The following is a 20,618-nucleotide window of genomic DNA, read 5'->3' as shown; positions in this document are numbered from 1 at the left end:
GCGTACAGGAAGGGCAGTGGGGCTAGGACACATTGGTGCTGTCATTCTGCACATCACGGGTAAGGTGGCACCTATTCCTCCTCCCATGCCTGTCTGTATTCAGCTTTTCTTAACAATGAGATTTCTCCGGATCATGTGTCCTCTCTAACTGCAGAGAAGAGGAGCTGAGCAGGGAGGTAGGATTCTGAGCCAGAAAGTCCTGGCTTTGTGTCTTAGAATCCCAGCTGTGCCCATCACCAGCCCTGAGACCTTAGGGAGCTCAGCCCACTCCCCATAGAAACAGGGCCATCTCTTCTTCTCTGCAGGGTTTTTGGGAGAGCCAGAAAGAGCCCTCCAAAGGGACTGAACATGTGAGGTTCTCAGGAAAGGGAACGAATTCGGGTTTTCATAAACTGAAACCATAAACTACCTGCAGGTTGTCATTGGCTAGAGACCCTCCTCACTCCTGCCGACATCTCTGTGGCTCAGAGCTCTCGAGAACAGGCTGTGGCTTTAAGAACGCAGGTGCCTGCTACAGAAGAAAAAAGACTGAGCGAGGAAAGCCAAAGGGCTCCATGTTCTGACTGGCATGACTCTGTGTGCACCCTGATGCCTGCCCTGGTGGGCCCAGAAGGCTGAGCAGGGACCCGGACTAGGGCTTCCAAGCAGCGCGTTTGCCCGATCGTGAGGCCAGAGCACATCGCCGCTTTTTCCTGTGCAGGGAAAATGCACGGAAGCCTCAGAAAAAGCCTTTGAGGGAGTCGGTAGCACAAGGTGTGGGAGCAGGAGGTGGGGGAGGGGAAGATTCAGTTCCTGGGCTGCCTGGGAGTGACAGGCTGTCTAGACTGTGTTGCTAACGGCAATATGACCACCACACTCGGTGCAGGAAGGGATGGTCACCATATGCATTTTATGCTGTCAGGATGATTAGACCCACACCTACTTGCTCTCTGCAATCACTGCCTGAATGGAAAATTAGGAGAGCCATTTGCATTTGCTTCATATTGTCCAGGATGGAAAACCCTGACCCTTTGTGCCAGAAGGAAAAATGTTTATTTTCTTTTGAGAAGGAGAGGGAGAGAGAACATGTGCAGGGGAGGGCCAGAGAGAGAGAGAGAAACACGGAATAGGAAGCAGCCTCCAGGCTCTGAGCGGTCAGCACAGAGCCCAACGCCGGGCTCAAACTCACAAACTGTGAGATCATGACCTGAGCAGAAATCAGACACTTAAGTGACTGAGCCACCCAGGCGTCCCAGTGGGTCTAAGTGTTCAATGTCGTGGAGAAAGAATGTGCCAGAGAGGCATCAATGCTGATGGACCAAAATGGTCAGGAAAATGGGGTAAAAAAGGGAAATACATTAGGATGTTTGAGAGGCAAGCCATCATTAACACAAGCAGAGGATTAAACCCAAAACACTACTTATTAGTTTTATGTGTAAGTTTGCAGTTCATATTAGTCCCACAGCGAAGCTACATTAAGAACAGTGGATTAAATAAATAAATAAAGAGTAATGGCAAACTGTGGCCAGAGCACATCGCCGCTTTTTCCTGTGCTTTTTCCCCTCCCCCACCTCCTGCTCCCACATTTGTCACCCAGAGAGCTCCATGTTTCTGCTTGGTGGCAACAAAACCAGTGATCTAAATATTAGCAAGTGAAACACTTGATAAACAGTTAGTTATATATTCTTATCCCTGTAAAGTCATTACAATAGAAATAAAAACTGTTTTTTATTTTAACTATTAATATTCATCAAATGTTAATGAAAATACCTAACAAATAATTATGAAAAACACATGGCTTAAGTAATAAAGATGAAAGAGATGATGATCGTTGTGAATATTTAATCTGCAAAATAAAGAACATATACCATTAATAAGGCTTAATTATGTCATTAAATATTTAATTTTGCTTTCACTACTAAATTTTGTTTGCATTTTGCATATTTTAAATGCAAAAAGCTTTTTAATAAGATTTGTGGTTTCAGCAATATCAAATGCCAGCCCGTCTACGTTTGACTTACTATCTTCATCAAATTGGTCAAACATCATTTTATCATTAAGTGAAATGAACGACACTCTTGACGTTTACTACAAGTTATGCTTTATACAAAAGAGGGGTTTAATAATTGATTCTAGGTTATAGCCGCAAAAACAACGTTTTCTAGTGGTGAGGAAAAATAATTGCTTTTCTTTTCCTTTTTTTTTTTAATTTTAATTTTTTGGAGAATCACACAACCTCACGTATTTCCTGCTGTCGGCATAGAAAAATACAGATCTGATTCTGCCTTGGCTTGCTGGAGAATGGATCCTATGGCAGCCACAATTAGACCCACTCATTTCCTCGGAATCGGTTCCTTATAACTCGTGTTTCTGGGAACATGCGTACAATTGACGGAGAGTAAGACAGGTTCCTGGTGTTGCTGGAGGGCACTGGGTACTCCTGACCCCCTCGGGCATGAGGTGACATCCTCCTCTCCTACATCCAGTGCAGGGCTTGGCCGAATCGCTCAGTGGGCGGAGCCAGATGTGCACACAGCATAGGGACACAGCTGGCACAGCTCGTGACAGCCACCGTGTGTGCATCTCCTCCCATTCTGCGCTCAGCGGTATCACCCTGGTAGCTAGAAATCAACCATGAAACATTTACACCAAAGAAATTGGCAAATGCTACTCCGGGCTCCTCGGCGCCCCCCACCCCTGTTAAACATTTACTAGCACATCACTGCGCGCATGCGTAGGGATCAGGACGTGATGCCCGACTGGCTCCTCCTGTGTCCCTTCCCTACCTGGGCCTCTGACGACCCGAAGCTCAGTGGGAGGACGACAACACTCTGTGGTCGCCAGCAGGCCAGGGCTCAGAGCACTCACCTTGGCCTCGGGCAGCTGTGTGCGGCCTGGCTGGTGAGTCTTTCTTTCCTGACCTCTGAGTCTCCTGACCAACTTCTCTTCCTGGTCAGGCAGCTGAGGCAGCGGGGTAAACGGCCTTGGCAGGCTTTTCCTTTGCTCACTAGAACATAAAGAGCTCTTTGTTGGGAGAGGAAGGCCCATCCTTACATGGAAGTCTCTAGCTGTGCTTGCTGCTCAAGCAGTACCTCAAGTTGGGCCCTGAGGGCCAAGCAGGAAGCTGGATGACAGGCAAGGGACCCACTGTCCCAGTTGGTCCAGGACTCAGAGCCTTTGGTACCAAAACCGAGGGTGGTTTCAGATATCCCTAGCTGGTTGGTCACCCTCAGGGCGTCTCCCATCATTTCTCTCTCTCTCTCTCTCTCTCTCTCTCTCTCTCTCTCTCTCTCTCTTTCTGTGAGAGGCGGGACGCTGGATAACATTGGGAGGTGCAGATCTCTGGGAAGGCCTCTTGCTCCTGTAACAGCAGCCAGCAAGACCAGGAGAAAGCAGGAAGAAACCAGAATTCCCGAGGAGAAATGCATCCTTGGGCATAAATGAGGGTCTGGAGCTCAATCCGTCACCCAGTAAGGATGTCAGTTGCCTAATCTCCAGGACGTGAGCCCCAGGCCCTAGGAGAGGCCTGCAGAGAAGTTGTCTGGCCTCCCACCTCCTGCACAGGCCCATTCATCCAGTTTCCTAGTCCCCACAAACATGCTCTTCTGGGCTTTCCTTTCCATCTTGGCTGCCGGTGCCTGACTGGCATACCCATCTGGCCTTTGGGGGCACTGGCATACCCACCTGGCCTTTGGGGGCAGCAGGCTGGCCTGTCAGTGTGTCCATACTAGACAGTCAGGCCCATCCTGCGCTGCCCCCCCCCCCCGGCAGCCTTCAGGGATATACGGCCCTTTTCAGAGGAGACATTGGGGTGTATGCAAAACTTCCAACTTTGAAAGAATGAATGATGTCCAGAATACTAATGGGGCAAGTCTCCTGGACTCATCGTGCTCAAAGTTGCCTTAGAATCGAGCCATTTTTTATCATCTCCCCATTTTCCTATCTCTGCCATGAGGTGGGGAGTCAGGCGGGCCCCAGGGCTGCTGGACTGGGGGTGATGTTGGGCGGCTCCCCTGGCTCCTGAGGGGCTCTGCCTACATAGGGGGGCGCTCATGCATAGGCTGGCGCCTGTCTTGTCAGCTAGCAAGAGGCTGATTAATGGTCCCCGGAGATTCAGAAGCTGAAATTCGAGACTTCAGTCACCATGTAAGACCTGACCGTTCTTTGGTTTTGCCTTCCTCCACCTGCCTGCCATTTGCATCCTTCTAAGGGACCGCTCAGGACCACCCCTCTGCCACATCCCCCCAAGTCTTGGTAGTCAATCAGGAGCTCCCTCTCCAGGCTCACCTGGCAGTCTGTGCTTAAATTTTTCATGGCCCTTGCTCGTATCAACACTATTGTTTGTCTTCCTGGAGGACTTCTGGGTGGAAGGGAGCTTGCCTTCTCATCCCTGCATCAATAGTAGCGCCTTGTACTCAGTAGATGCTCAATAAATGCCCACTGAGGGCTTTGAATGCTTGTAGGACTCCCTTTGAACCACAGCTCAAGGGATTACCTCTCCCAGGAAGCTTTCTTGGGTTAATCAAGGGTACCTTCACCTTTCAGTATGATCCCGACCCTCCCTAATGTTGGGACATGGTGAATATGGTGTAATTAGTCCTGAGAGCTGATGAGTTAAGCACTTACAACATGCCAGGCACTGTGGGAAGCACTTCTCGTGCCTTCCCTTCCTTAGTTCTTGCAACACCCCACTGAATTAAGTTCTGCCAACATTGCTCCCTTTATCCAGATGATGAAACGGAGGCATCAGGAGGTTGAGAAACTTATGTAAGATGACTTATCTCAAAAGTGGTGAGGTCAGGATCGAACCCATCTCCTCTGACTTTCGACGGGCTTACTCATGATGTCCTGCTCTCTCTGAGTTTTCTATTTGGTTGCATATTGAATGAATGGTTGAAATCTCCAGAGTGGCATTTCTGTGATGAAATGTGCCCGCACTGTTGAATCGGCGGCCACTTTCCTGGTGTGGCTACTGAGCCCCTGAAACATGATGAGGGCACTCATGACGAGGAATTTTTACATTTTAACTAGTGTAAGTTTCAATAACCACATGTGGCTAGTAGCTACTGGATTGGACAGCACAGCTCCAGAAGATAAAGGACATATTTTCACTATCTTTCTAAGTCTTTTACCATGTTGTCCATGGCCATCCAAGAAGGACGTGGAATGACTAGTCATATCTTTCAATGCTGGGAAAACACCCAGCTCTTACTTGCACTAAATTCGTGGAATAAGTCAATCTCCATCCTTAAAGTGTTTTTTTCTACTCTCGTAGTTTCCTGCATGCGAAGACACGTACAATTCTAGTTTCTTCATTCACAGAGGCCTGGAGGAGAATAGACAGTCTGGGACAGACGGGTGAACTAGGGCTGAGACAAGGGGCAGGAAGTGAGCCGCCCGAACAGCACCTGGTCTGTGCTAGGCCCTGTGGCGGGCATTATCTTATTTACTGCTAAAAGCAATTGTGCGGCCTCACTAATTCCCATGTTATGGTTGAGGAAGACCCAGAAAGTCACACTCAGGAAGTGACAGAGACGTGGCTTGGGCTGAGTTTGTGTGATTTCACTGCCCCGTCACCTGAGGGTCTTAGATGGAAATTCACTTTCGTCTGAATCACAGAATGTTTGCTGTTCAATGGCAGAGAGGGGTGCTTGAGATTGACCACCTGTTCCAAGTGCTTGTGTGTATTTATTGTTCTAATAGTGATACAAGACAAGTGGTTAGAATTTAGCGTCTGAGCAAAATGAGCCTATTTTGTATTCTTACCTCTCTGTATTCCTCATAGAATAGAAAATTCTAGATCTGCAATGTCCAATACTGTAGTCAGTAGCCCTCGAAATGTGGCTCATTGAGACATATTACAAGTATAAAACACACACCAGATTTCAAAGATTTAGTACGAGAAAAAGAATATAAAATACCTCACTGATTATTTCTATATCGATTATAGTGATATATTGCATTTTAGATATATTGAGGTTATAGAAAATTCGGTGTTACTTGTTTCTTTTTACTTTTTTAAATATGGTGACTTTTAAATCTAAGCTACTTATGTAGTTCAAGTTATATTTACATTGGAGAGCGCCAGTGCCCACAGGACTGTGCTTGTGAATTCCAGATGAAAGGCAAGTGACTTGTTAAAATTCTCCTCAGCCTCAGAAAACGCTTTCATGCCGTTAATACCCACCCTGAAATGAAGCAAAGTTGGTAGGCTTAGACGCTGCTTGGGCCCGTGTGGCCCTCCTGGCCCTCTGGCCCCCGAGGGCCGTGCCAGGGGCTCCGGCTGAGGGAACCCCTGTCTTCTGCAGCTGCACCCAGAGCTCTGTCACACTCCTGCCGTAAACTACACTCTTATTTCTTTTCTTGAGCAAAGTGCTTCGTCATTCCTCTCTGGGAGGCAGGTAGGTGATGAAATGACGACATGGAAAAATGACCTGATCTCTCCAAGGTCGATATGGAAGGCCACGGCTGGACCCCAGGGAGCAGTCTACCGCAGAGTTTACGGCCTGGAATGCTTTTCCAGGGGATGAGCTTAGCTGCGGGGACACACGTTCGATGCCCGGGCTTGCTGGGGTGGGGGGGGAATCAGAGTGCGAGTGCCTGACCCCCCCTCCGCCATTCCCAGGTAGTATTCACCGCTCTCTGGGCTCAGTAACTTCCATTCTCCTAACGGAGATGGAAAGTGCTGTCCGCATCCCTCTTTGATGATTTAAAAGTGTTATGTGCCTTTTCCTCTTTCCATCCAGTCCCCTCCCTTCCCCTGGCTGCTCTTCATGTTGCCATAGTAACCACCTCTTGTATCCCTGACTGTGAAGAGAAATCTTGCAGATGTTAGTTAGGATCCAACACCTTCCAGTAGCTATTTTGATTCACAGTCTCCTTATCTCTCGGCGCTAATTTTCTTGTCCTTTCTTCTCCCTGCGAGCTGCTCTGCTCGCTTCCCCGCAAGTACCTGCAAGCCCTTTAGCGTGGCTCCCTCCGTCCTCGCCCGCAAGCCTGGGTGAGCTGGGCGCGGCCAACATCTCTGGGGCTCGTTATTAAACCTTAATTCTTTCAGGTGGCTCCGCGCAACATGCTCCATGCAGAAGCTCCAGGGGGTGGGATCAAAGGCTGGAGGGCAGTGGGGTAGGATCACCAGACACCCCGGGAGGAGCCCCTTACCCGCAGCCCACAGAACACAGGGAGGGCCTTCCTCGGCCCTCCTTACCACCTACTGCACCCTGCAATTTCTCTGGCTCGAGCTGGCCTCCATCCCAGCCTCTCGGAGAGCTTGGGACCACCTCCGTGCGTTTGAGGGTCTTCATTCTGGGCATTTCCCATAGAATCATCAGCCACCTTTCCTTGCTGGTTTGGAGGGCAGGGCAGACACACGCACACATGCACACATACACACACTTATCAGGGCTTTGAAGACCCTCGACACCTGAATCAGCCACCTCCCCTCTCAGGGCCAAGCTCGGCTGGCCATCTGGAAAGGCCCTCAGAAGGAGGCTTTCGAGTTCCCCTCCCAAAACCGTCTGCAGAGCTCAGAGCCTACAATTCCTCCTTGGAACCAGGCATTATTCTTTTGATTACACAAGCCTGACAGCCTGATCATAATAAACATGTAACTGAAGAGAACCTATTCCTTCCCAGCGGCATTATTTATTCACCTAAAGCAAAGGCTGAGCTATATTTAGCATATGATGTCAGCGGGTTGTTTGGATTCTTGGAAATTGGCAGGAAGCCACCTCTCACATGATATATGAAATCACTGATAAATGCTTCTTTTCACCAAAAGAAAAACAGCTTCATAAATGCGGTCCTTTTCTGCTTTCATCTTCTCGGCCCTCCCTGCCTCTCCTCTGCCGTCCTCCCTCCCTGCCGGCCCCTCCCCCCGCCCCCTTCCACGTCTGGGATTTGTCTTTCCGTGGCACAGCTCAGCAGAGCCTGTGAAGTGGAAATGAGTTGCTCAGTATCACAGATCAAAATGAGGCTGTTGGGATGCTCGGGATGGTTTTTTCCTCTCCTAGAGCCTGGAAGGCTGCCAACGCGCCAGCGAATCAGACACACGCACACAAAAAGGCAAAGCTATACAGCAATGGCTTTCAGTATTTATGGTGCAGCACCCGCTCTGGGTTGCTATTTTGCAGGCGAAGATGGGAAGGAGATAGTGATTCAGGATTGCCATTAAGTGTGGAAACAGCCCCTGTACAGATTGCGTGTAATAAACCAAGTACGGAGAGAGCTTCGGAAGCCCGGGATTTGCCACACTGGATCAGCCTTGAGGCCCATCAAGTTCAAGCTCCTGATTTGTGTGTTGTCTAATACCTTGGCACTCAGAACAAATCTGTCTGCCTTCCCTCTGTCTTCCCTGTCATGCCCTTGGTCCATTATACAAGGCTGTCGGAGGGCTTGGGCCTGCTTGTGTGTTTGGAATTAAATGAATTCTTGCCCTCCTGTGGAGATCAGTTTATATGGCCCCAAGAAGAAGATTTAATTGCCCTTCTCTAAGCTCCTGCAAAAAGTAGCATCATTACTGATCTCATGGATTCACCCAGGCCCTTTCATGATCAGCTGTCGCGTTTAACTCAGTGACCCCCAGCAGGGGCCTGGTGGGTAGGTTTCCTGGTTCTGGGGAGTGGGGAAACCTTGGCTCAAGATGGTGGTGGTCCATTTACGATTCTTTGTCCTCAGTGCCATCCAGTGGCCCCCAGTCCTGGCATCGGAAGACATCCCGAAGCCAACAGATGCCCTTGTTTCCAGTCCCTTATTTTTGGGGCGTCTTCATTAGTTGCCTTCTAACATACGCTCTGTCAAGCAGTCCTGCCTGTAACTGCGGGCGTAGGAAGGACTCGGGGAGTTTAAAAGACGCCATGGCGACACTGCCTGCTGCTGGCCTTTGTCCCGCGGCCACCCCAGGGCTGAGCCTGCTGCCCACATGCTTCGGTCTTCAGCCTCGGCTGGTGGGAGAAGAGAACAGAAAGAGGAGGAGGAGGGAGGGAGAGCAAACCACATGTGTGGTCTTTGAATCCCTGCCTCGGCTCTTCTCTGGGGTGCGGGAGAGATAGACGGAGAGAACAGGCAGACGAGCCGGGACAGAGAGGGCACGCGCCCGTACATCAGTTCCTCAATCAGTGAGAAATGCCACCAAATGAATTCTGGTTGGAGGGCGAAGGTCTTTCCCGACTCCACAGTCAAATTAGCACTCGCTTGGGACCCCCTAACGGGCTGCAGGTGAGGGGAGGTCTTTGTTCTGCTGGGATTGTTCTTCCCTCCTCAACAGGAGGGGTGTTGGACCCAAATGACCCGTTAGCTCCCTTCCAGGCTCTGAAGTTCTCAGGTTCTATCACTGTATGGTTCTGCGACTTCATGAGTCACCTAGGGTGATTTAACTCTTTCCTGGGAGGGGGCTGCCCTCCCCTCCCTGCAGGGGAGGTGAATGATCCCTCGTGCACAGATGCCTCAGGAACTGGGGCTGCTGTGGGGCCTGGAAGAGCCAGTCAGGGTCAGTGCCCTCTCCGGATGCGCATCTGCTTTCTCTGAGAACATGGCTTACCTGGACTCTCTGGAGGGCCAAGTCATGTGTGCGCCGAAGAAGGTGCTATCTGGTTTCTGCAAGGAGCACTTCTCTTGGCCCAGGCTGCGTGAGAAGCTGCCTGCCTTTCTGTCAGCCCTCGATCTCACATGGAACAGCACCGTGGCAGCGAGCAGAGCATCCGCGATGGGGCCAACACCCCCTTGGCCTTCTCTGGAGGCCGGCCCATGGTTTCCCTCGGGCTGGGCTGCAGGCACCGTGGGTTTTATCATATTACCTTGGGTGAGGTATGGCAAGACCGGATGCAGGTAAAGACAGAGAGACACTGAGAGATTTTCAAGATTTTGTTATCTTCACGGGCCCTTGAGAGAACACGGACACCACGCAGGACCACCTGGGTAAGCACCAGGAGCAGTCAGGAAGCAGAAGGAGGGGGAATGTGTGGTTTCCATGGAGGGGAACAGGAAGGAAGGACAATCAGGCTTCGGGCTGGCCAGTGTTTGAAAATGGCCTCCTTGTGAAGTGTGTGCACTGGGACTCTTAGAGTTTGTGGTTGAAAGCTATCTGAGGACTCCAAATGTTTGTGGGTATATTAGTCAGGGTTCTCCAAAGAAACAGAGCCAACTGTGTGTGTGTGTGTGTGTGTGTGTGTGTGTGTGTGTGTGTGTGTGTGAGAGAGAGAGAGAGAGAGAGACAGACAGACAGACAGACAGACAGATTTAAGTAATTAGCTCAATTATGGTGATTATGGCGGCGGGCAAGTCCAAAATTCGCTGAGTAGGCTGGCCAGCTAGTCCAAAGACAGTCTGCTGACAGAATTACCTCTTGCATGGGGATGGGGGGATTCGTCAGTCTTTTGTTCAAGTCTAGCCTTCAACTGATTAGACAAGGCCCATCCATAATCCAGAGGACAATGTGCTTTACTGAGTCCAATGATTTAAATGTTAATTTCATCCAGATACACCCTCACAGACACATCTAGAATAGTGTTTGGTACATATCTGGGAACCGTGGCTCAGCCAGGTGGACCCACAGACTTGTACTTTATATTGGAAGAGTCACGATTATGCATACAGGTTGCTAATTAGATCCCCCCACCCCCACCCCAGGTGGCTGTCAAAGCATGTACTTTACAGGAATTACAAGTTCGGTTGATATATAGTCATTGTCTCCATTAAGGGTTGGCTCCCACGTGGCAGGGTCTCCAAGGTCTCCTCACCTCCCCACACCTTCCCACAGGTGACCTCACCGCTACATCAGGAAGACACATGATAGCCCACAAAGCACATTCCCTCCCATTGTCTCCCCGAGTCTCAAGACAGCCACTGAGGAGCCAGAAGCGTGAGCAGAGAGGTAAGGCGCCTGGACCTGCTCGGGTCACACGACCTGGAGAAAGCCAGATTTGATGTCACCTTCTGGTTTCAAAGGACCGGAGCTGGGTTTTCACCTCCAGCCACCATGTGCCTCACACGACGCTCACGCGCGCTGGCCCAACGTCCTGAACCACTCTGTGCGGGTTGCTCCACCATTCGACAGTCCCATGTGTCTATGGGCGGGGAAACTGAGGCCTTCCCACCACATCACACAGCAGGACAGGGGGAGGGGGCTGGGTCTGAGGCCAGGCTGGTGTGCATGATCTCCACCAACTTCCCCTGCACCTCTCACATCCAGGGCTAATGCCACCCTCTCGCCCTGACCCCGTGCTGCTGCACAGCCACGCCCCACATCCATGGCTGGGGACTAGTAAGGATCGCCCTGTCCGGCGGTGGCACTAAAGGCCATAAGAAGAAAGTGGCATAAAGTTTTGTAAACCCCACGAAGTGGAATGAGGCTGAGGCTCCAGAAAGCAAGCGTCACTTCCCCAAACATCATATCTAGGGTTGATCCCAAGTGCCCCAGCTTATCGGGAGGGGCTCCAGGGCCTTGCTTCCCTCCGTAGCATTCATCCTGTTTCATATCTCTTACTCTGTCCCCACATGAGATACGGGGTCCTGACAGTGCCGTCCCCACGATGGGCCAAATGTGGGAGGTGCATTCGTACAATAACCCTTTACCAAGTGCCAGACCCTGTGCTGAAAGGCAGAGCTGAGAGATGAAGGAGGTGGACCCTGCGTCTCCTCCCCCTCCACTCCGGGGCATTCGCAGGCTGACAGGCGAGGCAGATCAGTCAACCCAATAGCACCCACCTGATGATTCCCTCCAGGCCTCCAGAAGTTACCCTGGACCCACAGAGGGAGGCCTCACCAGCTCTGCCCAAGGGATGCTGGTGGCACTGTGGGGAGAGGAGGGTGGGCCTGGAGCTGAAAAGCCAAGTTCACGGATGGAAGAGTGAGGGAAGGGCAGCCAGGCCGAGGGATCAGCATGTGCAAAGGCACAAGGACCCTGAGAGCGTTCGGTTCCGCTCAGTTGCGGTCTACGACCTATGAGGCACGGCTGAGAAGGCACAGAAGTCTGGCTGGCTAGACTGTCGATAGCCTGATGTCCCACCAAGGACAGGCTTGGATTTGTTGGCTGAGAAATGCACTGTGCGTCCCTGGCACAAACCCCTCTGTACTTCTGGAACTTTGTCAGTGGTGTGTGAAGGTCTCTGATACACTCTGGGCAGCTACTGAGCCTTGGTTTGTGCTGAGCCCTAGGAAGGAATTTCAGGACATGCAGAGGGGGCTAGATATCAGTTCCTGACCTCAAAAAATGTATGATCCAGTTGAGGAGCAGGATTAAGAATGCGAAACATTTAGAAGCCATTCCAGGAAAAATAATTGTCAGGCAGCGAGCGTGGCCTCGGAAGAAATCGCCACCTCCCACTTCGGACCTGACGTTCCCCATGAGTCTCTGTCCTTCACACACAGCCTCACCAGCTGCTGGTAGCCCGGCCACCCCTGTCCCCTTCCCTCCCGAACCTCTCAGCCCACACTTGTCTAAGCCGTTCATCTCAGACCCTTTTACGGTTGAGTTTTGCCCAAAGCCACTCAACTCCTCCACTTAATGTGACTTGGGTGGGGGGAGGGGGAAGATGTACTAATACATTCTTGAATGATGGAAATGTCCAGGCTGAGGCTTTGCATTACGGGCAGCTCTGTCTTTCTGCCAGAACTCATTTCTCATGGGTTCCCGGGAAGGCACTTGCTCATGCCCGGTGGGGCCCTCCTTGGCGTGGCTGCCAGCGCGTCTCAGCACTGTGGCTTCGGGGCGAGACAGTTGTCTCCGTGTGTTCCTGCTGCAAACGCATCAACTGCATGCGTGGCCCATCTTCTTGCCGCCAGCGCGGGGCGAGGGTGATTGAAACGCGACATATTCAACCCCAAAGCAAATTACAGCCAGGAATCAGTGTGAAATGACTCTCTTTGGCCCGGAGTTCCTTCTTAAAAGTCAGGCAGCAGCGCCCAGGATGCAAGTTGGCCTGTCAGACAAGCCCATTCAAGCTTGCGATTCCTCTGTCATTTGCCCGACAGGCTTGCGGTAAAGAGCAAGGATAAAAAAAAATCTGCCAAAAATAGTGCCACCAAGAACCTTACACCAAGGCAGACTCAGAAGCCAACGCCGCCCCAGCACTGGCCTCTGGCGTGGGACGGCGGCGTGGACTTGTCTCGACAGAGATGTCGTGTGACCTTGGATTTCAGCACCAGGGCAGAGGAGAAGTGTGGCATGGAGCCACATCTGTGAATCAACCCCTGAAGAAAGGGAGAACAAAGTTTACCTGGAAGACCTTGACTTTCCAAACAGCATGTTGAGACAGCCCCATGGCAGACAGGTTTGCTGCAGGCCTGGGATGCGCCCTGGGCAGCTGCGGGCCCGGAGATTCATCTAGAAAGAATAGAAGGGGCCCCCTTCTCCCTGGTGCCTGACTCGCTCCCCTTTGCACTTTTATGGGGGCCTTGGATTCCCCTGAGAGGGGGCACCCGAGGGGCCCAGAAGCTTCCCCTCCAAGGCCAGAGCAAGATGGGCCAGGAGAACACAAGGGCAGACTTGTCATCAGGTAAACTTGAGAGGCCACAGTAGCCTGGTGGTCAAAGTTCCAGATTACAGGGGATGTGCAGATCCTGACCCAGCCCTGGTGCCCGCTCTCGGGGAGGCGGGCAATCTGGCTTCCAGGGCTGGACGCCTGCTCCCGACACCTCTGGATGCCCTGCCACTTGCCAGGTGACCATGAGGCTTCTCGCTGTTGAAGCTAAGAGGTCAGGCCTGTACCCGATGCAGAGTTTGCTGATGTTTCTCACTGCTGGGGGGTGGCATGCTTTCTCTGCCAGCCCCTCACCTCCTGGCAGTGAGGCATCCTTACCTCCAGTTTATCCATGGGACCACTGAGTCCCAGAAAGGTCAGCTCATGCAGCCCAGTTCATACTGCTGGGAAGCAGTTCATCCCCGAGTCAAATCCGGGTCTTTGGGAACTAAGCCCAGCGACTTGCACACCAGGAGTCCTCCCAGCCTGCCTCAGTGGCGGTGGCAGGTGCACAAAGAGGGAGGGTCACGTGGGCCTCTTGGGTCGTGATCTCCCGGTGGTGGGATTGAGCCCCATGTTGGGCTCTGCGCTGAGCATGGAGCCTGCTTGGGACTCTCTCTCTCTCTCTCTCTCTCTCTCTCTCTCTCTCTCTCTCTCTCTCTCTCCTTCCCTCTCCTGCTCTTTCTCTCTCTCTCAAGATAAATAAATAAAAATAAGTAAATAAAGGTCCCAAAAATAAAGAAGTAAAGGCCAGAGGAGCTGTGAGGATTCTAATATGGTAGCCATTTCCCAGCCAAGTTCTTACTGGGGTCAGAGCTGCAGAGTGGCCCACCGTTCCATAGGCCCCACCACCTGTAATAATCAATGTCCCCCCTGCCACCACAGTCCCAGACTCTACATGTGCACTGTGCTTCCAATCTATTGCTGGTGAACCAGACACATTCCCCCCCACCCCCCACCCCCGCTGGGCTCCGCCCACTCCTGCGGCTGTCTTCTGTGTCACTCACAGCCTCCTGGCAGCCTGAGCCTTCCCTGGGGAGGTTTCCCCGGGGGACCCTTTTCTTTGGCATCCTTGAACAGCTGTCACACTGTCCTAGTTGTTTTTCAAGAAAGGAGGTCCCTAGGGTTTCATCAAGGCACACTCGAACTTGACCCCGCTGTGTTGATTTATTCACTTCCACCTCTCTTCCCCCCACCACGGGGAAAGGGGTGCCACACCCTGGGTGCCCTCGGCCAGAAGCTGGCCACCTCTCAGCCTTTTGCAGCTCATCTGTCACCTGTTATTTCCTACCCGGAACGTGATTCGGACGTGCGGGCATTGCAGTGGTTCCTGCGAAGGCGACCTTCATTAGCTGACCCCGGGACCTCCAGGCAGACAGGCTTCATGCCCCACGGGGCAGTCTGTCATCCAAGCGGTTAGAGCAGGGCGCGTAGGTGGCGCTCGGGAGAATCAGTGAGCAAGGCCATTGTCATTCAGCACGTGATTCTGAACTTGGCATCTGCGAAGGGCTTCTCAGTCATTTCCATTAGCCACAACTTCTAAACATCCTTGGGAGGTGGGCAGGAACTGTTGCCTCTGCCTGGGAATAAGGAAACAGAGAGAGAAATCTCTCCAGGGACACATCCACAGGGTAAGCCCTTCGTAGGGACCATCATCTTTCAGTCCTAGCCCTGCACACATTCAGCAAGGTCACGGTCACAGGGGAGGGCAATCCTGGAGCGTGGCTTTCATCCAGGAATAGTCTGAAACGTTAACTTGCTAGGGGCCAGGTTGAGGGCCGGGTCACTGTCATGGGGCACGTCAGGGGCAGGCTCAGAGGGGTAAGTGATCTGCAGTAAATCACAGTGTGACCAGCACCTGCCCGGCACGGAAATGAAGGCTCCCAGCCACGCCTCGGGCCAGCTCTGAAACAAGATATATTTTTAAACCCAAGCCTCGTAGAGAAAATGTTCCCTAGCATGTCCCCATAGCCTACTAATGGGTCAGCTGTTGGCAACCAATGCCATCAGCCCGTGCTAAGGGCTGTGTTCTCAATTTTTGGTTCTATTCTCGTCTCCTGGCATACGATAGGGCTTGCTGTCCCAGGAGACTGCAGGCCACGGATGAAAAAAGAAGGTTTCAGTAGGTTCTCGCATGCTCTCAATTTCCAGACTCTCTGATTTCGCTCAGACGTTGGGCCTGTGCGCCTGTGCTCATTTCCCGAGTTGGAAACTTCTGGGTTTTTTTCTTCTTCTTCACACAGACACCATGGAAACTGCCCAATCCTTCCCAGAAGGCTGGGCTACCCCCCTGTTTTGCCCTGGGGCCTCTCCGGCTCCCCGGGGACGCAGCCGCTGTGGTTCCCCCCCCCCCTCCCCGTTCCCTGAGGCCTGAGACGGCCACCGCAGGTGACCCGCGTCCCTCCTTCGCAAATGCAGAGAACCATTCCTGGGTCAGTTTTGCTTCCTCTGGCTCCGATCAGGGTCTGTTTCTGAGCTGGAGGAAGGAGAGACAGCCCTAATTAGAGCGGCTCTGGTCTGCTTTTTTCAGGGTATCCTGCTAGACCGTGCTGGTGGGTCCCTGTGTGTTATTATTCGTGGAGCTGTCTCAGTATCATTGTTGTAAAGAAGCCTGTTTCTGACCGGGGCTGGAGGAGACGCCCTTGGTCTGCCTCTGGGCCCTGTGGTCTGGGCCCTCCCCCCGGGGAGCGTTCTAGCGCCGCTGTGTTTATTTGAGTTATGTAATATAAACAGCTCCAAGGAGATGGGCTCTTCCACTCTGTGTTTAGACTTGGGCTTCACTTGTCCTCTGCAGAGCTCATCATTTGGGTGGCTTCCTCTCGCCTGCTCTGTTTTGCTGCTGGAGAACAAAACAGCCTGCCCTTGACCTTCCCCAGGACCAGCCCTTTCCTCCCATGACCCGGCAATGCAGGCCAGACGCTGCCGATACGTGTCCTCAAAGGCTCTGCCCAGGCCAAGGGCGGGGGGGGGGGGGGGGGGGGGGGGGGGGGGGGAGGTGTCCAAACAGCAGAGACGAATCGGTCGTGGGTATTGGCCTTCTCTGTGGCTTCTTCACGGATAAGGGGTTCCCCCAGGCCCGGAGTACCCCTAGAATATTTAAAACCTAATCCCACTTAGCACATGGATTCACACTCAGTTTTTCAGGAACACACTTGATGTGTAAAACGTGTGCGTAGAGCTAGGAGGAGAGTTCAAAAGGTATTGTGGACGCTGGCTCAATATTATTTTACTGTACACATCCACTGAAATCAAGTATTTTCAAAGCGTTCCATTGCTCCTTAGGCCAAGTTCATGGTGTATGTATCCCCTCGCTGACTCCACACAACAGGAAAACACTGTGCATCTTCTGGCTGAGTTTGGCTTAACACTATGGTGTTCAAGTCCCAGTTGGATTATAATATATTTTAGGAACAGTTTTCTTGAAACAACTCTTCAAGGGTTGAGTCACTTAGTTCTTTATTTATACAGTTGTCTTAATGCAGATCACAGATATTTTCGGAATTGTTACTGGCTCTCCAGTTTCTTATGGCAAGGTGCCATCTCTCTCTCTAATCACTCCTGACACTCATCCTTGTCATCTACTGGGGTCACCAACCTCCTCGGGGTGAGAAGGCTGTTTGTTCTTGTCACGTCTTCAGACCTGTGAGTTTGGGGAGCCAGGACTAGCAAAACAGAAGGCCTAGAGGTTTGTAGGACTGAGTTCCTAGGGTGCCCGAAGGAGAGAGACAGAGAGCAGGAATAACCTAGACTAGAGCAAGAGGAGATGTGGCGGCCACACTTCTTTTCCCACTGTGTTCCCGGAAAATTATGAGAGGGGGGAGGGAAGGAAGGACAGAAAGAGGGAGGGAGGGAAGAAGGAGGGGAGAGAGGCAGGAAGGAAGGAGGAGGGAAGGAAGTAGGAGGAGGGGAGAGAAGAAGGAAGGAGGGAAGGAAAGAAGGAGGGAAGGAAGAAATGTTGAAGAAAGGAAGGAAGGAAGGAGGGAGGGAAGGAGAAAGAAGGAATGAGCCGGAGGGAAAATGGGATTGGAGCTTTTTGTGTTAAGGAAGACTTGAAGGTCTACCAGCTGAAGCCTGGCCAGGGCTTCTGACGAAGCCACACCGCACCGGGTGCCTTCCAGCCCTTCAGGACTTCTGTGCATTTCTCCAGCAGCAGCAGCAGCCGCTTCCAACTCTCATATCCCCTCTAATTTGTGAAGTCCCAGCTCTTACCCTCCCGTCTCCCTCGGCATTCCTCTCCTTCAAGGTCAAATCCCAGCACACCTCAACTTTGCAGGGTTTTCCGGGGCGGCGGGGGGGGGGGGGGGGGGGGGGGGGGGGGGGGGGGGGGGGGGGGGGGGGAGGTCTGGGGACGGCATCGCAAGCAGTGGGGCTGGAAGAAATCTGCTGGGGCCTTGACTTTCTCACACATTTTCAGATGTGCAGGGTGTGATCGCAAACAACATCCTCGGCGCTGCCAGAGCTGGCCTCCCCGCCCCGGGTCCTGGTCCCGGCACCCCAGGGGTTCCAGTAATAGGGCGTAAAGCAAACAAAGAAAAACAGTAATCTGGTGTTCCAATTGCATTTTTTGTTTTTAGAAAATGGTAATGATAGGTTATTTGATTACCCTGGGTTTGGCTCTGCTCGCTCCGTATTAAGCACATCTGGTATTTGGTAACAATGTAAGTAGCTAGAGATTTTTGGCACTTGAAAATAAGCTCACCCAATGTTGCCATGCAGTTTGGAAACCCGTCAGAGAGGCCAGCCAAACTTGTGGAGATACAAGACTTTTTCTGTAGGCTGGGCAGCTGGCCAGGACAGCTAAAAAATGTGAATTGGCTAAGCACCGCTGCCACGCAAACACTTCTGGAAATTTCTGTGCTCAGGCCTGCCAAATGCATTATGCACAACATGAATTACAAGAGTTTCTAGCTCTCCCAGCAGTTGTGTTTTGAATTTAATTCTCCTGCGTGCTTTACGAAACATACGCACACAACCGAAATGAGAAAAACACCGCAAAACTCCACTGCCATTTTTTTTGTCTCTTTCCATTGGCGTTGCCAAGCGCGCAACTTTCCCCGAATTAAGAGAAAGAGCCTCAAACTTTGGTTTCAATTACATTAAATCTAACACGTGGGAGGGAAATGTGCTTCCTGGAAATTCTAGAGAGGAAGGATGTCTCCCATCATGGAGACAGCCTAATATCTAAGTAGGAAAAACAATAAAGGACTCAGAACAACAAAAGGACTCGGAAGGAGAAAAGCACATCCACCCTACAGTCCTCATGGCCGGTCACTGGGACTGGGGCCCTGCCGGAGGATTGTAGTCAGGATGCGGCGCAAGCCTGTCAGCAGAATGTGTCTCTTTTGTACCCCTAGACTGCAGCCTTGCACAAAGGTGGGTTCGGCCCTCCCAACTATCAAGCTCACAAACAATTTTTGAAGTGGAGGATGGGCCCCAGAGGGCACGCCACAGCCGGTCAAAGGGAAAACAGGCCGGAGAGAGGCAGCCAACCCTTGTAGCCAATCCTGCTTCTGCCCAGGCTTCCCCTGCTTTGCAGGGCTTAGACATGTTTGCATCATCTAGTTTGCATTTCCAAATTGAGACTTGCCTCTTTCTTGTGATTCAGATGAGCTATGTTACTCAGACTCTGCCCTGGATCGTAAAAGGGCCTGGAGCTCTACTTCTATTCTGGAAATGATATTATTCATAGGACTCGTAGGATCGCTAATAGAATCACACCAGCACATGGTGAGACAGGCTGTTGTATGGCAACATCCTTCCGGTGCCTACCAAGTGTAACGCTTTCGGGATATACAGCCTTAGATGACCGTGTCAATATTAGTAAGCTGAAACTCTAAGGAGTTCTGCCTGAGGGCTAATGGTCCTGACTGCATCCTCTGTCCAGCCACGACCCTACTCTGTGCCTCAGTTTCCCTCTCTGGGTTTGCTTGTCCCTACCATTCTCCCAGGGTATGGGAAACACCTTGAGATGGAGTATTGTGTCCTGGCTGGGACCCTTGTGGCTCTGGGACCTCCTCCTGGTGGCAAGTGTCAGCATAGCGTCCTCACTCGTACAACAGGGACAGCGACATCTTCCCCACAGCACGGTCATGAGGAACCAAAGGTAGTCCTTGCAGTGCACCTGTGTTGCAAACTGCAAAGCAGTACACAAATGAGGGTCGTTATTAGGACCTTTCAAGTCCTAATTATAGAACTTGGATCGCTTCGATTCCAGTGAACGTGATACAAAGCATGTGGGTCAAAGCGGTCTGTGCACGTGCGTCGTGTGATCCGGGAATTTATTGGGACTGACTGGCAATGAGAAGGCTGGCTGATGTAGGTTGACCTCCCTCGGTATGACTCTTAATTAAAGTATGACACCTGCCTGCCCGCCCCCCTCCCCCCACACCTCCCTCCCTTCCTCTCTCTATTCCTTCTTTCGCGAATCTATTGGCAGCAATCACGGTTAAAGTGCCATTTGACTATGTCGACCTGAGATGGAAGGTAAGGTTGCCGAGCTAATTAAATTTCCTTTCCCATAGTGAACTGTATCCTAGAACTAGCATTCACACTAAACAGTTAAACAGGTTTGGGCATGTGGAAAAAAAAAAAAAAAGAAAAAAGAAGAAGCTGGGGCCCCGAGAAAGCGCTCTTGGCCTCATTTCCATTTGGCTCACGTTGTCCCGTTCTTGGTTTAAATTTGGATCCCAGGACACATTTTCTCAGTTTCCTTTTCTCATGTTCCTGGATCTTTGTTGTAGAATTGTAGGAAACACAGAGTCAAGGGAGTCAGCCAAAAAGGATTTCTCCCCTTCCCTGGAAGGTCTCCGGCCGTCTCGGATACTGCCGTGTGGGCGGCCGCCTCTCGGCACGATGACGGTTTCCTTCGCCATGGCCAGGAGTGGGGGGCTTTGAATTCACATTGGTCGAAGGGGCTTTTTCCTTACTCAGTTGGAAGGAGCCACCCGCTGACGCCCCGCTAAGCACAGCAGCCACTGGTGAGCCCGCTGGGCTGGTCCCGCCTTTGACCTCCGGGCTCCAGGGCTTCTGAGGACAGATCTAGAGCTTGTGAGCTGGGGTGAGTGTGGCTCAGCGGAAGCATGAACAAAAGGAGACAGAAGGCCACTGTTGGGCACTGCGGAGGGAGAGAATGGGGCCCTGGGGTGGAGGAGGGCATGACTGGAAGGAAGGCGGGGCCACCGC

At 51.8% G+C, this 20,618-nt stretch overlaps 1 long non-coding RNA gene across 1 annotated transcript; it reads right to left on the bottom strand.

The window, feature by feature from the left end:
• Window positions 1–1,775: 1,775 nt before the first annotated feature.
• Window positions 1,776–2,931, bottom strand: LOC115271940. The gene is made up of 3 exons (XR_003900167.1): window positions 2,848–2,931; window positions 2,366–2,600; window positions 1,776–1,825 (listed from the first exon to the last, which is right to left on the bottom strand). It is a non-coding gene; the product is annotated as an uncharacterized LOC115271940 (long non-coding RNA).
• Window positions 2,932–20,618: the final 17,687 nt, after the last annotated feature.

Source organism: Suricata suricatta, chromosome 2 (genome assembly GCF_006229205.1).
Source record: "Suricata suricatta isolate VVHF042 chromosome 2, meerkat_22Aug2017_6uvM2_HiC, whole genome shotgun sequence".
NCBI lineage: Eukaryota > Metazoa > Chordata > Mammalia > Carnivora > Herpestidae > Suricata > Suricata suricatta.
Note: the sequence above shows the minus strand (reverse complement) of the source record. Positions and strands in the feature narration are given on the sequence as shown.